Consider the following 14,252-nt stretch of genomic DNA (forward strand, 5'->3'; position numbering starts at 1 on the left):
TCAGCCGCGCACAACAGCTTCCACAAGGACATGTGTTACATCAAAAATTCTTGGTTGGGGATGCAAATCCTCTCATTCCCGTGTGACATAATGCGGCAGCAGCATAGAATTGAAGCGTCCATCTCTTTCTTCTCTCAATGTAGAATGAGGAAAATTGGATGTTGAGGTAATGTAAATAAATAAATACATATATAGAGGTGAAGATGGAGGGGCGAGAGTTCGGGACGAGGGATAAAAAATGTATAAAAAGTGTAAGTATAGAATAATATAAAAATATAGAGGATAAAGATATAAAGAGTTGTAAGGAGATGTAAAGGGGGTATAAAGAAATATAAAGAAATATAAATAAATGTAAAGGCATAAGGTTATAAAGTAAAAATAGAAATAGAAATAAAAGTAAAAAAACCTGATAAAAACATGATAAAAGTGTAAAAGAATGTAAAGATAAGGGATGTGTAGAGGTTACGGACCAAGCATGGTGGTCAGGAGATTGATAAAATTTAGTTGTAGAATTGTCAGTAAATCAACAGTTTCGTCTGGGGACCTAATGCGTTGTAAATCAGAGCTGATGAGCATTTAATCTGGTTCCTTGAATTAAATGGACTTCTAGTACATACATATCATCATGGATACATACACCCACATACACGCGTACATATACGCCTCCAAGCTTATAAGCATATAAGCATACACACGCACTCGCGTGTAAACACGTACATAAACACACACGCACCCACACGCACGCGCGTACACACACATACATACAACAACAGAATATCCGCATGTATACACGGACATTATACGCGTACACACTCACATGTATATACGCGCGCCCATCACTACATACACACACGTATATGCCCACGCCTCTAGGTCTAGGTATAAGATATTAAAGGATGTGTATAAGAACGTATGTAAAGAATCCCGTACTCATGTCTATACGTGCACGCACACACGGCTGTGTGTCCGTATGTGCGTTCACATATACACCCACATACACACACAGAGACACACGCGCACACGGGTATAGCTATAAGATATCGAAGTATGCATGTACATATATGCGTGTGCACATGTATGTATGCGTATACACACGTACGCGGACGCTCGTATAGTCAAAAAGTGGATCCATAGGTAAGTAAATAAACATATATGGAGGTGTAAAGCGATAAGTTATGGGTAAGAATGAGGGTAAGGGTAAAGATTAGAAATAAAAAATACAGTATAAAATAAGAAATACAATGTAATAGTTAGAAATGAAATATAAGAATTATAAAAATTATAAGAGTTAAGGTAAGGGATGAAAATAAAAATGAGAATAAATGGAAGTAGAATAAACGTAAAAATAAAATTAAAAATAAAAATAAATGGAAGTAGGATAAAAGTAAAAATAAAAATAAAAATAAAAGTACACATAAAAATAAAAATAAAATAAAATAAGATAAAAATATAATTTGGTAAAGTTTAACATGAGATGAAGGTGGTTTAAAGTTAGAGGTGTGTGTTAAACGTAGGGGCGGGCGGGGGGAACTGAAAATTGGAAGGGTGGGAAGTGGAGTTTGGCTTGTGGCGTTCAACATCCGAGTTAGAAATGTGAAGGGTATATATATAGGGAATTAAAGAGACTACATAGGGAGGATATGGGTGTAGGAGAAGAAATATTTAGGGAAAAGAAGTCATATATGGGAGACAAAATTTGTATATATAGGAGGAAAATGCAGGGAACCGTATATGCACATACACACACCCACACACACACACACACACGCACATGCACATATATATATATATATATATATGTACACATACGTACACGTATGTGCACATACATATGTACACACACACACATGCACATATACACGCACATATAGGAAAGCGGGATGTGCTGGAGCCGACAGGTTGCACCGGGTGGGAGGAAATTGCATGGGGGAGTTGGTATAGGACCTAAGCATTGTAGTATTTGAAAGTATTAATAAGTTTATGTATACAGGATGGTTTGAACTCTGACCTTTTGTTAATAAGATTGTGTTTGTCTTTGAATTTCAATGTTCAGGAGTTCTACACAACATAGTTGGCATCCTGCTCTATTATTTAAATAAGGTGCAGCTGATCCGATGATGGACCATCTGAGTTTGAAGCCTATGCATTTGTCTTTTAATTCCCAAATTCTTTTAGAGAGGGAGGTGCTGTTAGCCTTATGTCTGTGTCTCAGCGAGGACCGGTGGTTGTAGTATCTGGATTTCCAGGAGGTTGAGCAACCAATATAGGTGAGTGTGTTAAACTGAGTACTCACCTCACATGAGTATATTACGTTTTTCGCCCTACATGCGCCCTGCAGCGGGCACTCTGATGCACATCTGCAGTTGCATTGCATTGCATTATTCGGTCGTGTGCTGCTAATCCCAGGCGGAGGTGTTGCAATACGAGTGGGGGCATTGGTATCCTCCTGGTTGTTGATGGGTGTAGTATTTCCTCTGTTGTGTTGGCGGGTGTTATTATTAACTGTTTGGGTAGTATGGCTGCCAGTCTGGTTATATTGTCTGCTGTCTAGATGAGGGGGGTTCTGTTGGTCGTTATGGTTTGCTCTTGATCTAGCTGTTCTAATATTAATATAGTTATGTTTAGCTATGAGGCAGCTCATGTTGGGCAGGGTAGAGTAGGAAATCCTAATAGTTTTGTTGGAGAAGATACTTCTATACTTGTGGGTGGGTGGGAAGTTGTTGGAAATTATAGAGAATATTCTCTTACATAACTTGCCCCTAACTGCTAAGTTGAAAGGTATGTTGAACTATATATATTTGCGTAATCTGCTATTATCCCTTCCATTTCTCCTAATAGGATCTATATTGCTCTCGTCGGGAGGGTTACTATTGTGTGCTATTCTATTAGTTCGCCTATTTCCTATACGTTGTTTGGAGTTTAAATTAGAATTATCGCTAGTGTGAGTTGAGTGCTGAGTTCGATTATAAATGGGAGTCTTATGGCCGACGGACGCTCCCGGGTGGTCTACATATGATATTCTCTGGTTATACCCGGCACTATAGAGAGCCTGGTTGTAGTGTTGTGCATGATTATTGAAAATTTCTCTATTAGAGGATAGTTTTGTCAGTCTGTCTGAGATGGCTTGGACCGTGGTGCTAATTATACATGGTGGATGGTTGGAAGAGGTATGGATGTATTTGGTAGTTTCTTCGGGTTTCCTATACGGGTGGTGAAGGTGCTTATTCAAATCTAGCGTAACATCTAAGAAGTTTACTATTTTAGTATTGGTCATAAATTCTAGTTTAAGATTGAAGGATTTGAAAAAAGCCTGATCTTTTTCCTAATTCTTTCTAGTTTACTCCTATTGTTGGTGGGGTATATGAAGAGAGCGTCGTCTCTGTATAGACCCCCCTGAAGATCCGGTACCTCGGAGAAAAGCTTCTTGAGCAGGTAGGCCCCGACCAAGTCAGTCACCTGAGCTGAATCGCTCGAGCCCATAGCCACATCGAAATTGTCGGGGGTGTCGGATCTGGTCCAGAGTCTACCGTCGAATTCTATTATGGTTTTTCTAGCTAATAGAATTATGTCAATTTTTTCTCTGTCTATGAGTGAAAGGTTGCGGGCAAAAATAAGGGATTTGTTAAGTAAGATGGGGGATATACTGGCGTAGTAGTAGCTATGTCGAATTGGATGAATGAGTAGTCGGGCCTATTGGTGATAGTGTTAAACCATTCTAGCACATCGTCGGTGTTAATCCATAGTTGGAGTGGGATGTGGGGTTTGATGTGTGGAATCACCTTGTCCAGGATAGTCTTGCTAAGTCTGCCGATATCCGATTTAGTCGGACAGATTAATCGTACTCCTACACTATCTGGGAAGTCTTTCTTATGGTCTTTAATAGTAATTTTGGGTACTTGTGGTTTAATAGGTTCTGTTCTGTCCAGGAGGTCTAATTTGCTCATAACTTCCTTGATTTTGTAGTTAATTTCCTTAAGGTTATCCGTAGAAGTAGTTTTATACTTTTTTGCTAAGTTCCCTCATGATGAGCGATTTGTAGGTTTGGTAGTCTAGCCTATACCAGTTCCCGTCTTGTCGGCGGGTATGATAAGGCTATCATCAACATACATATATATATATATATTATATATATATATTATAAAGTATTTTATATATATATATTATATTTATATATATATATTATATAATATATATAGATATATTATATATATAATATATAATATATATATATATATATATTAACATACATATATATATATATATATATATACATACATATATATATATAGATATATATATATTCTCAAATGCAGGATAAGGCTAATAATATAGCCTGAACAGGATAGCTACCCCTATTTTGCAGAAATAAGCGTTGGCGGCCGGCTATGAGACACGAACTCACACCTCCGTTATTATTCATCGCAGTGCTCTGAACCCTTAAGCTAAACTGCCCACACCACAAATTCTTCCGCAAATTTAAGATATAGAAATCTCGCTTTATGAGACGCTATCATACGTTAAATTCAAATTAGAAGCATTGAGATGTCTTAGAAAGTTAAAGAAGTTATTTTAAATTCTCAAATGCAGGATAGTAGCCTGAATAATATTGCAGAAAAAAGTGTTGACAGCCAGCTATGAGAATTTAAAGTATATATAGAAATATATATATATATATATTTCGTTTTGGGATTTTGTCTGCAAGATTCTTTATATGAGTTCATGTGTTGAAGCATTTTCTGTTGTGTCTGGGGAGAGTCATTTTCTTTTTGTGCCTGATAATATAACACACTCACTGGTAAAATTTCCACTTTTTTCTTACTTTTATTTTCCTAAAATTTTCGTTGCGTCTTGCAACCTTTTCAATAGTTTTGAGTCAAAACTATTGAAAAGGTTGCAAAACGAACGAAAATTTTAAGAAAATAAAAGTATGAAAACAGTGGAAATTTTACTGGTGAGTGTGTTATATTATAAGGCAAAAAAGAAATGACTCTCCCCAGACCAATAGTATATATATATATATATATATATATATATATATATATATATATTGTTATATTTCGGAATGGTCATATTGCCAGTTTAGCCAATAAAAACACGCACTATATATTTGGTGTTATTTTGCTTCAGTGATATTTATTTTTTACATTAATCTTAATCTTATTTCGGCCAAAGTTCTTATTGGCTAAACTGGCAATATGACCATTCCGAAATATAACAATATCTGTTTCAACACACGACTTCACATAAAAAATCTTGCACAACAAATATTTAAACGTATATATATATATATATATATATATACATATATAGATAGATATATAACATTTAATCCATGATCATTAGTCTGGTAAAATATCTTTTTATACACCCAGACTTATCTTGAGTTCTTTATTCTTAGTGACCAGATAATCCTCTTTGAGCTTGTTACCCAATAGAATACACACTCACAGACACACATGTACGTACATACATATATATGTATGCACACACTTGCACTTGAATATTTATGCAAACGTATACTGTACACATTTACTCATAAGAGCACACACTTTATGTGTGAGGGGGTGTGGGGGGAGAGAAAGAAAGAAAGAATGACAGGAAGGAAAGAAGGAAAAAAAATTGATACATCTTGATATTAAATATGATGAGAAATCATTTTGTTGTATTGTTAAGGTGTGTGTGTACATACATACATACATACATAGACAGACTGACAGACACACACACACACACACACACACACACACAGACATACACACACACAGACACACACACACAGACAGACACACACACAGACAGACACACACACAGACAGACACATAGATAGATAGATAGATAGATAGATAGATAGATAGATAGATAGATAGATAGATAGATAGATAGATAGATAGATCGATAGATAGAAAGATAGATAGATAGATAGATAGATAGATAGAGCTTTTAGGGGTTACATGCTCTTTTATGTGAGGGAGCTTGGTGGTCCCAGAGGACTCATCATGCATATATATACATATATATATACACACACACACACATACATACATACATACATACATACACATGCACACATATTTTATAAGTATTAATATATATATATATATATATATATGATATAAACATGACAATATTTCAGGATTATTTTTAATTGTTTACTCAAGACAGCATTTGTATTAAATTGGTTCTTCAGAGACAATCTAAATATTTTCATACATGACAACAATTGGAATGCAACAGCTTGAAATTATCCACTACAACCATTGATAACAGTTTATTATATAAGTTTGATTTTTGTGTGAAAACAATTACATATTTGGTTGAATCTATCCAAAATATACAATACAATCACAGACACCAAAAGAAAATGTTGACCCTGGCATGGCACATCAAACCTCAAAGGATTCATCCAAATACTCTAAGACATTTAGTCCAACATTTTTCTATTTCTGTCATCACTAACCGTTCTTTGTTACAAAAAATATTCAATGAAGCAAAAATATTCAAAATAAAACTGAAATAACCACACAGATTTCTTTCTAGATTATTTATAAATGATATTTGAATTCCTTATGTTTAATTTTTAAGCATTTTCTTAATTTATACACATGATGTACCCTGGTGGTCAGCAGTCATAGGGAAAATAATTCAAACTTCCAATCTAGCCTTAACTTCATGAAAATCATCAAGTTAAGGCTAAACTGGAATTTTGTATTTTAAATCAAAGAGTGAAAAAAGTGCATAGTATAAGGGAATTACAACCGTGTTTCGTGGTCTGCTACCACAACAGCTCCTTTATAGGATCCAGTTAGCTCAAGACATCATCAGGAGGAACCACGTCCGGTTTCGGCCCCTACTCCTCTACCGTTTTGATGTGGTGCCCCCCCCCCTTTTTGGAGGTGTCTTCAACTCTGGTGTTGGGTGCATGTCTTCTTTCTTCTTCTTTCTTCAGTTCCCTGGCCTCTTCAATGTATCGTCAGCGAGTGTCAGCCGGTGACTAACTGTCTTGTCAAATTTCTCCCTTTAAATACCTGCCACATAGGCTCCACATTTATTTTTTTTTTCCTTATACGTTATAAAGATCTTAAAATTTCCCTTCAAAACTGTGAGTTATTCATTGTAAGGTAACCAAATGCAATGTGATGCCTTAAATTATTATTTTTGTTTGCCTGATTGCATGAACATCAGTCAAGACAATTTTGTCTGAGAATTATTTGTCAAAAAAATATTTGACAATTTTCATCTCATCTTTATTTTCTTTCTGGTTGTCTATATCCTCTATAATTTAAGTACGCTGACCAATGTTCAAAATAACACTAATTTCTTATAATTCTAGTGCTTTTTTTTTTTTTTGCCTTTGACATTTAAACTAGGGTGGGTGGGTCTGTATAAACACTGCAGTCCAATAGCAAATACAAATATTTTTTATGATTTCTGAAATTAATTAATTGTTGGAATGTATCATAATTTATGATACCTCATTAAATGATGATTTATGCCTAGAAATTGCTTAGAAATATTATTTGTTGTAATTCATCATATATCTATGGTATATGAGGTGGGGTGCATGTGTGTGTGTGTGTGTGTGTGTGTGTGTGTGTGGAGACAAGGATAGCAAAAGGGGAAGAAGTAAAAGGAAGAGAAAGAGGTACTTACCACAAAAGAAAAGTAAACTCAATGGAAGGAAAAGCCAGTAGTGCTGACAGAAAGTTCCTTCAAATGCAATCGCTGTATGTGTAACCACCACTCCTGTGTGGACCTTTACAGCCACAGGAGATGCCGCACCACAATCAGTAGCTAACACAATTTCTTCAGGTGCAGATCCATGGTCTCTCAAGAACAAATACCTACTATATATATATATCATCATCACCATCATCATCATCGTTTAACGTCCGTTTTCCGCGCTAGCACGGGTTGGACGGTTTCGACCGGGGTCTGGGGAGCTAGGGACTGCCCCAGGCTCCAGTCTAGTCTGGCAGTGTTTCTACAGCTGGATGCCCTTCCTAACGCCAACCACTCCGCGAGTGTAGTGGGTGTTTTTTACATGCCACCTGCACAGGTGCCAGAGGGGTCTGGCATCGGCCACGTTTCGGATGGTGCTTTTTATGTGGGGCGGGGGGGTGCAGAATATAGGGGAGCACCAGTGGGGAGGGGTGTTCAGAGAAATGATGACAGGTTCTAGCATAGAACGTAGGATATCAAGAGAGGGTTAATGCATGGTGAAATAGCGTATTGAAGAGGGGTTCGAAGAGTAGACCCTATAATGGTGGTGGAGAAGCGACATCCGGTATAGATGGAGCAAAAATATATAGATATCCGGTATTGGTGGTGGGGGTGGGCAGGGCGGGTGCACCGCGAATACACGATGGTTGATTATAGTCGAGAGGAGAAATGGATAAATTAGTTAAAATAATTAGATAGAGAAATTAGATAAAAATAGTTAGATAGATAAGAAAGCATGTATGATCGATCGAGAAGTGAAAATAAATAAGCATTCAAACTTATCTGCGCTCGGGTGCTAGATGAATGAATGAGAGAGCAAATGATGGGGCCGCCTTTTTTAAGTAAAAATTGTCCGGAAGAGGAATTTTTGGACAAGGCGGAAGTGTATTAAAGGAACAGGCTTCAAGATGGCGGATTATATATATATATATATATATATATATATATATATACCTTATTATTATTATTATTATTATAATCATTATTATCATTATTATTATTATCATTATTATTTTATTATTATTATCTACTTGAAAAAAAAGCCATGAAATGCATGTAGTCTTTTTACTACTATTTACTATTTATTGTACTTTATTGAGTTTTAGAATAAGTTTTTTTTTAATAGTATATGTTTCCTATATGGTGTGAATAACAGCTTTCATTATTGAATTGTTTAACAGAGGTTTTTCTCTAAATTACATACATCTACATACATACATACATACATATATATATATATATATACATACATACATATATACACATATATATACAAACAAACACATATATACATACCCACTCACATACATCTGCATACATATTTACACTCATATATATACATATACATGTCATCTCTTGAGCTCTCAACAGCCACACACACATTTGTGTGCATATATGCAGACACACATACACATATATATATATATATATATGTTTGCATATATATGTAGACACGCACCCACATATATACACACACATATATATGCACATATATATATATACATGTACATATATCACATATATACTTAAAAATACTAAAACACTCACACACACATATATATGCATACATATATAAAATTGTATACAACAGAAAGTAGAATGGAGAATTATATATTTTTTAATTCATAATTTATAATCTAAAATTTGGTTATGCACATTACATAATGCAACAATGCATTAATTCTGAACCTAAATTGATCAATAATTAACTGACTACAATATTTATTTCTTTATTGCCCACAAGAGGACAAACAAGGACAGACAAAGAGATTAAGTCGATTACATTGACCCCAGTGCATAACTGGTACTTATTTAATCGACCCCGAAAGGATGAAAGGCAAAGTCGACTTTGGCGGGATTTGAACTCAGAACGTAACGGCAGATGAAATACCTATTTCTTTACTACCCACAAGGGGCTAAACGCAGAGAGGACAAACAAGGACAGACAAACGGATTAAGTCGATTATATCGACTCCTGTGTGTAACTGGTACTTATTTAATCGACCCCGAAATGATGAAAGGCAAAGTCGACCTCGGCGGATTTTGAACTCAGAACGTAGCGGCAGATAAAATACCACTAAGCATTTCACCTGGCATGCTAACAATTCTGCCAGCTCATCGCCCAAACTGACTACAATATTACATAGATAAGGTCAATGCTAGAACACCCTCCTCAAACAACTGCACTACAAAACACACACACACACACACACAGGCACATATGTATATTTGTATACTGACAGTATACAAATTTTTTTCAAAATAATTATGCTGGCACTCCTCAGATCATATTTAAATTATGTATGCATTATTTGGGAATCATATTGCTTATATTTCTTTTTTTTTTAAACTTGTTTGCAAGATACTTTATGGGAATTCATGTATTGAAACAAATTTTTTTGTGTCTGGGGAAAGTCATTACGTTAATATCATTAACACATGCACTGGTTCAATTCCACTCCTTTATTATTAATCGATTGGTTAACTATCCATCTAACTAATCGATCTGGTTAAACCAATTGACTAATAATAAAGGAGTGGGACTGAACCAGCATGTATGTTGATAATATTGGTATAATGACTCTCCCTAGACACAACATTGCCATTTATACATAAACTAATATCAACTTATATATATATATACATATATAATATCAACTTATATATATATATATATATATACATGTATCAGACATTACATGTCATGCATCTCACATACATGCAAATAATCTTTTTTGCTGACAATTTTGAAATAGTTATGTGTGATATCACTTCTCATATCACATGCAATTCATTATAACACATTTGCAGAAAATCAGCATGGATATCATCACACATGGATATCATCATACAAGGATATCATCACACAAGGATATTATCACACATGGATATCATCACACATACACATATATGTATACACATATAGATATACATGTGTGTGTATATACATAGATACATATTTGTGTGTGTATATATACATATGTGTGTACATATATACATATATATGCATGCATGTATATGTGTATGTCTGTATAAATATATATGTGTGTGTATATATATATATATATATTCATGTATATGTATATTGTCATGTGCATATATAGGTATGTGTATGTAAATGCTTCTTTATATGTGTCTATGGGCATGTGTGCAGGTGCATGTGTGTGTGTGTGTGTGTGTGTGTGTGTGTGTGTGTGTGTGTTTGAAACCAATTGAATTCTTAAGCAAATTCATCAAAAATTTTTTAGAGTTAAAATGATTTAAGTTTAGTAATTAATTGAAATATTCTAAAAACTTCACATATTTCATACTTTCATGAAACCAATTTACTCATGAAAAGATTTGAACCCCATAAACATGGAATTTTTCATAACTATATTTATACTGAGTTAAAATTGAATTTACTTGATAAAAATAGCAATTCAATTTCCCTTTTTCTCTTTCCTTTTTCTAGATTTTATCGAGTTAAAATGTAAAGTGTAGAAATTTATGCAAAAATAGCCTTCATTTTTATATCTCAATTTTATCTAAGTAGATTCAAAGATTATTATTATTATTATTATTATCATTATTATTATTATTATTATTATTATTATTATTATTATTATTATTGAGTGAGAGAATAGTGCATGCCATCAAAGTGACACTGGGGTAAAATATACGAAGCCCAATATACCCATCATGTCTAATAAGGGTACACCAGGTACATGCATCACAACCATATGTGCATGACATGGTGATTTCATATCAAGATAAACAGCACATGACCTTGCAAGTGAGACCCAGTTAGAATTTTCTTCAGATCATGCAGCCAATCCCACTCAAAAGGTAACTGAATAAGGGTCATTTAAGGATGTTGAACAAAATACCCATGTTTCCAAAGGTGAATTATCCAAACCTCCAAAAATTCCTTTCAACACACGGCTATGATGCTCTCCTACTACTTCTGCTCATGATCAGAGATGCACATATCGTCAGCCACTAAGGGACATGCTCAACTGGTTACGGTCAAGCAACTGACAAGCAAATCTGTGGTATTGAGCAGAATATTTACAGTAGCCCATCTTTTATACCAAGACAAAACAATGTACATGATAACACTTCCAATCAGTTAAGATCAGAAGCCATGAGAGCCACTGCCTGGTACTGCATCAGGGCAATTTATTCTCATTATTATTATTATCACATGCCTATAATAGAAAGGCGGCCAGCTGGCAGAGTCATTAGCATGCTGTATGAAATGCTTAACGGTATTTCACCCACCACTACGTTCTGAGTTCAAATTCCACTGAGGTCAACTTTGCCTTTCATCCCATCGCGGTCAATAAATTAAGTACCAGTGAAATTCTGGGATCAATGTAATCAACTAGTCCCCTCCCCCAAAGCTTCAGGCCTTGTGCCTATAACAGAAATTATTATTATATTATTATTATTATTATTATTATATTATTATTATTATTATTATTATTATTGCTGCTGTTGTTATTAACACAGTGAGCTAGCAGTATAATTAGCCCACGGGACAAAATGCTTAGCAGCATATCATCTATCCTTGCTTTTTGAGTTCAAATTCTGCCAAGGTTGACTTTGCCTTTCATCCTTTCAGGGTCAATAAAATAAGTACGAGTTGAGTAGTGAGGCTAATTTAATCGACTTACTCCTACCCCGAAACTGCCGACCATGTGCCAAAATTTGAAACCAATATTATTATTATTATTATTATTATCATTATTATTGTTGTTGTTATTATTTTATGCTAGCGAAATCATTACTGTATTGGATACAGAGCTTAGTGGCATTTTTTCCAGCTTCATGATCTGAGTTCAAATTCTACTGAGGTTGGCTTAGCTTTTCATCTTTTCAGGGTTGATGAAATCGTCTTATCCCCACCCCCAAATTTGCTGGCCTTGTGCCAAAAATTTGAAACTATTATCCTCCTCATCATCATCATCATCAGAATTATCACAGTACTGAAAACTGAGTTTTGTGTATACATACATGCCAGATTCTTGACAACAACATATCATTTATTCTTACCAAAATACTCATTTAACTGCAATCATGCATTGTATGATATATTTTTGCTTTAGTTATTTCTGTTCAGAATTAGAATATGTCTTTGCCATTGTAAAAAAAAAAGTATCGAATATATTAACCAAAGAAAATAAATCAAGGAAAAAAACAAATTAAAAAAAAAAGATGAAAATTTGAATAACATCTGATTAATGCTTGTTGAAATGTTTTTTACTTTTTAAGGAGGAAGGTCTTATTAATTGTTTTTAAGATTGGTTTCTTCCAACAGCTGGTTATTTCCTCAAATATTTAAACAAACCATCTTAGATGTTTTTAACCAAAAATAACTCAGCTAAATATATTGAAACTGTTAGATTAAATTGAAGAGCTAATAGCGAACTGATATCTTATTGGTGTTTAAATCTTTACAACATGTCAAGAAATGTAAATAGAAACAAGATTATATTCTACATGCAGACTTATGCGGTGAATTGGAAGAGGTGTTAGAGTATTGGACAGATTGTCTTATGGTGCTTGGTCTGTCTCTAACTGTGTTCAAATTCCACTGAAGTCAACTTGGCTTTTCAGTTATTTTAAGGGCAATGAAAAAAAAAGTACCAATCCAATCTGATTGGGGCTGGATTGGCGAAACAGCTAGAGTGTAGGATGGGATGATTAGCAGTATGTGTTCCAGTCCTTTGTGTTCTGATAGCAATGCTTGTGATGGCACTGGTAATGAGCTTTATTTGCCACAAGGTGGCAGTATTTCCCCTGGGCAATATTAATAACATAGCGTTGCATACTTGGGAAATTACCAGTTTTCTCCATTAAAAAATTCTTTATCCAGATATATGTGCAGATATTTAGTCATCTCTGATTAATAGTAGCCCTGGAAGAAGTTAGACAGTACAAAACTAACCTATGAGAATAACTCTATGAGGTCATTTGACGTGTAAAAGATTAAATTTCATGCAAATTACATATTGTTATGTTAAGCAAGAAGAGACACTGGATAATGCAGTCATAGATGCATTATGCCGAGGATAAAAATATCAAATGATCATAGCTTAAAAGTCTTTGACCATGATTGCTTATGTTTCATCAAGTTTAACCAGAACTAAACAACAATAACCAAGTACAGGTAACTTATAACAGGTGCTTACTGCAAGTAAGATCTAGCATTGCTTAGATTTCTAGATTAGTCTATTAATTGGTTGCCCAAAGGATGTAGTTTACTGGATGGGTCTATTAATTGGTTGATTGGTAAAGCGGAGTATTCTGCCAGCTTGGTCTATAACTTGCTTGGTTGGTGAAAGTTTGCTCTGCTGTACTTTAATTTCAGAGAACAGAGTAACATTAGAGGTGTTATTATTCAGCATATGCACATACCTACTTCTCTATCTCTCTCTGATATATATATATATATATATATATATATATAGATAGATAGATAGATAGATAGATAGATAGATAGATAGATAGATAGATAGATAGATACATACATACATACATACATACAT

General features: G+C 34.5%; 1 long non-coding RNA gene across 1 annotated transcript in view; it reads left to right on the plus strand.

Annotated features, from left to right (window-relative positions):
- The first annotated feature begins 902 nt into the window (after positions 1-902).
- Positions 903-14,252, plus strand: part of LOC118766267 — a 15,630-nt gene continuing 2,280 nt past the window's right edge. The window contains exons 1-3 of the long non-coding RNA XR_005002181.1: positions 903-914; positions 3,060-3,063; positions 8,563-8,570. This is a non-coding gene — a long non-coding RNA (uncharacterized LOC118766267). The remainder of the gene's footprint in view (positions 915-3,059; positions 3,064-8,562; positions 8,571-14,252) is intronic.

Source organism: Octopus sinensis, linkage group LG15, assembly GCF_006345805.1.
Source record: "Octopus sinensis linkage group LG15, ASM634580v1, whole genome shotgun sequence".
Classification (NCBI taxonomy): Eukaryota; Metazoa; Mollusca; class Cephalopoda; order Octopoda; family Octopodidae; genus Octopus; species Octopus sinensis.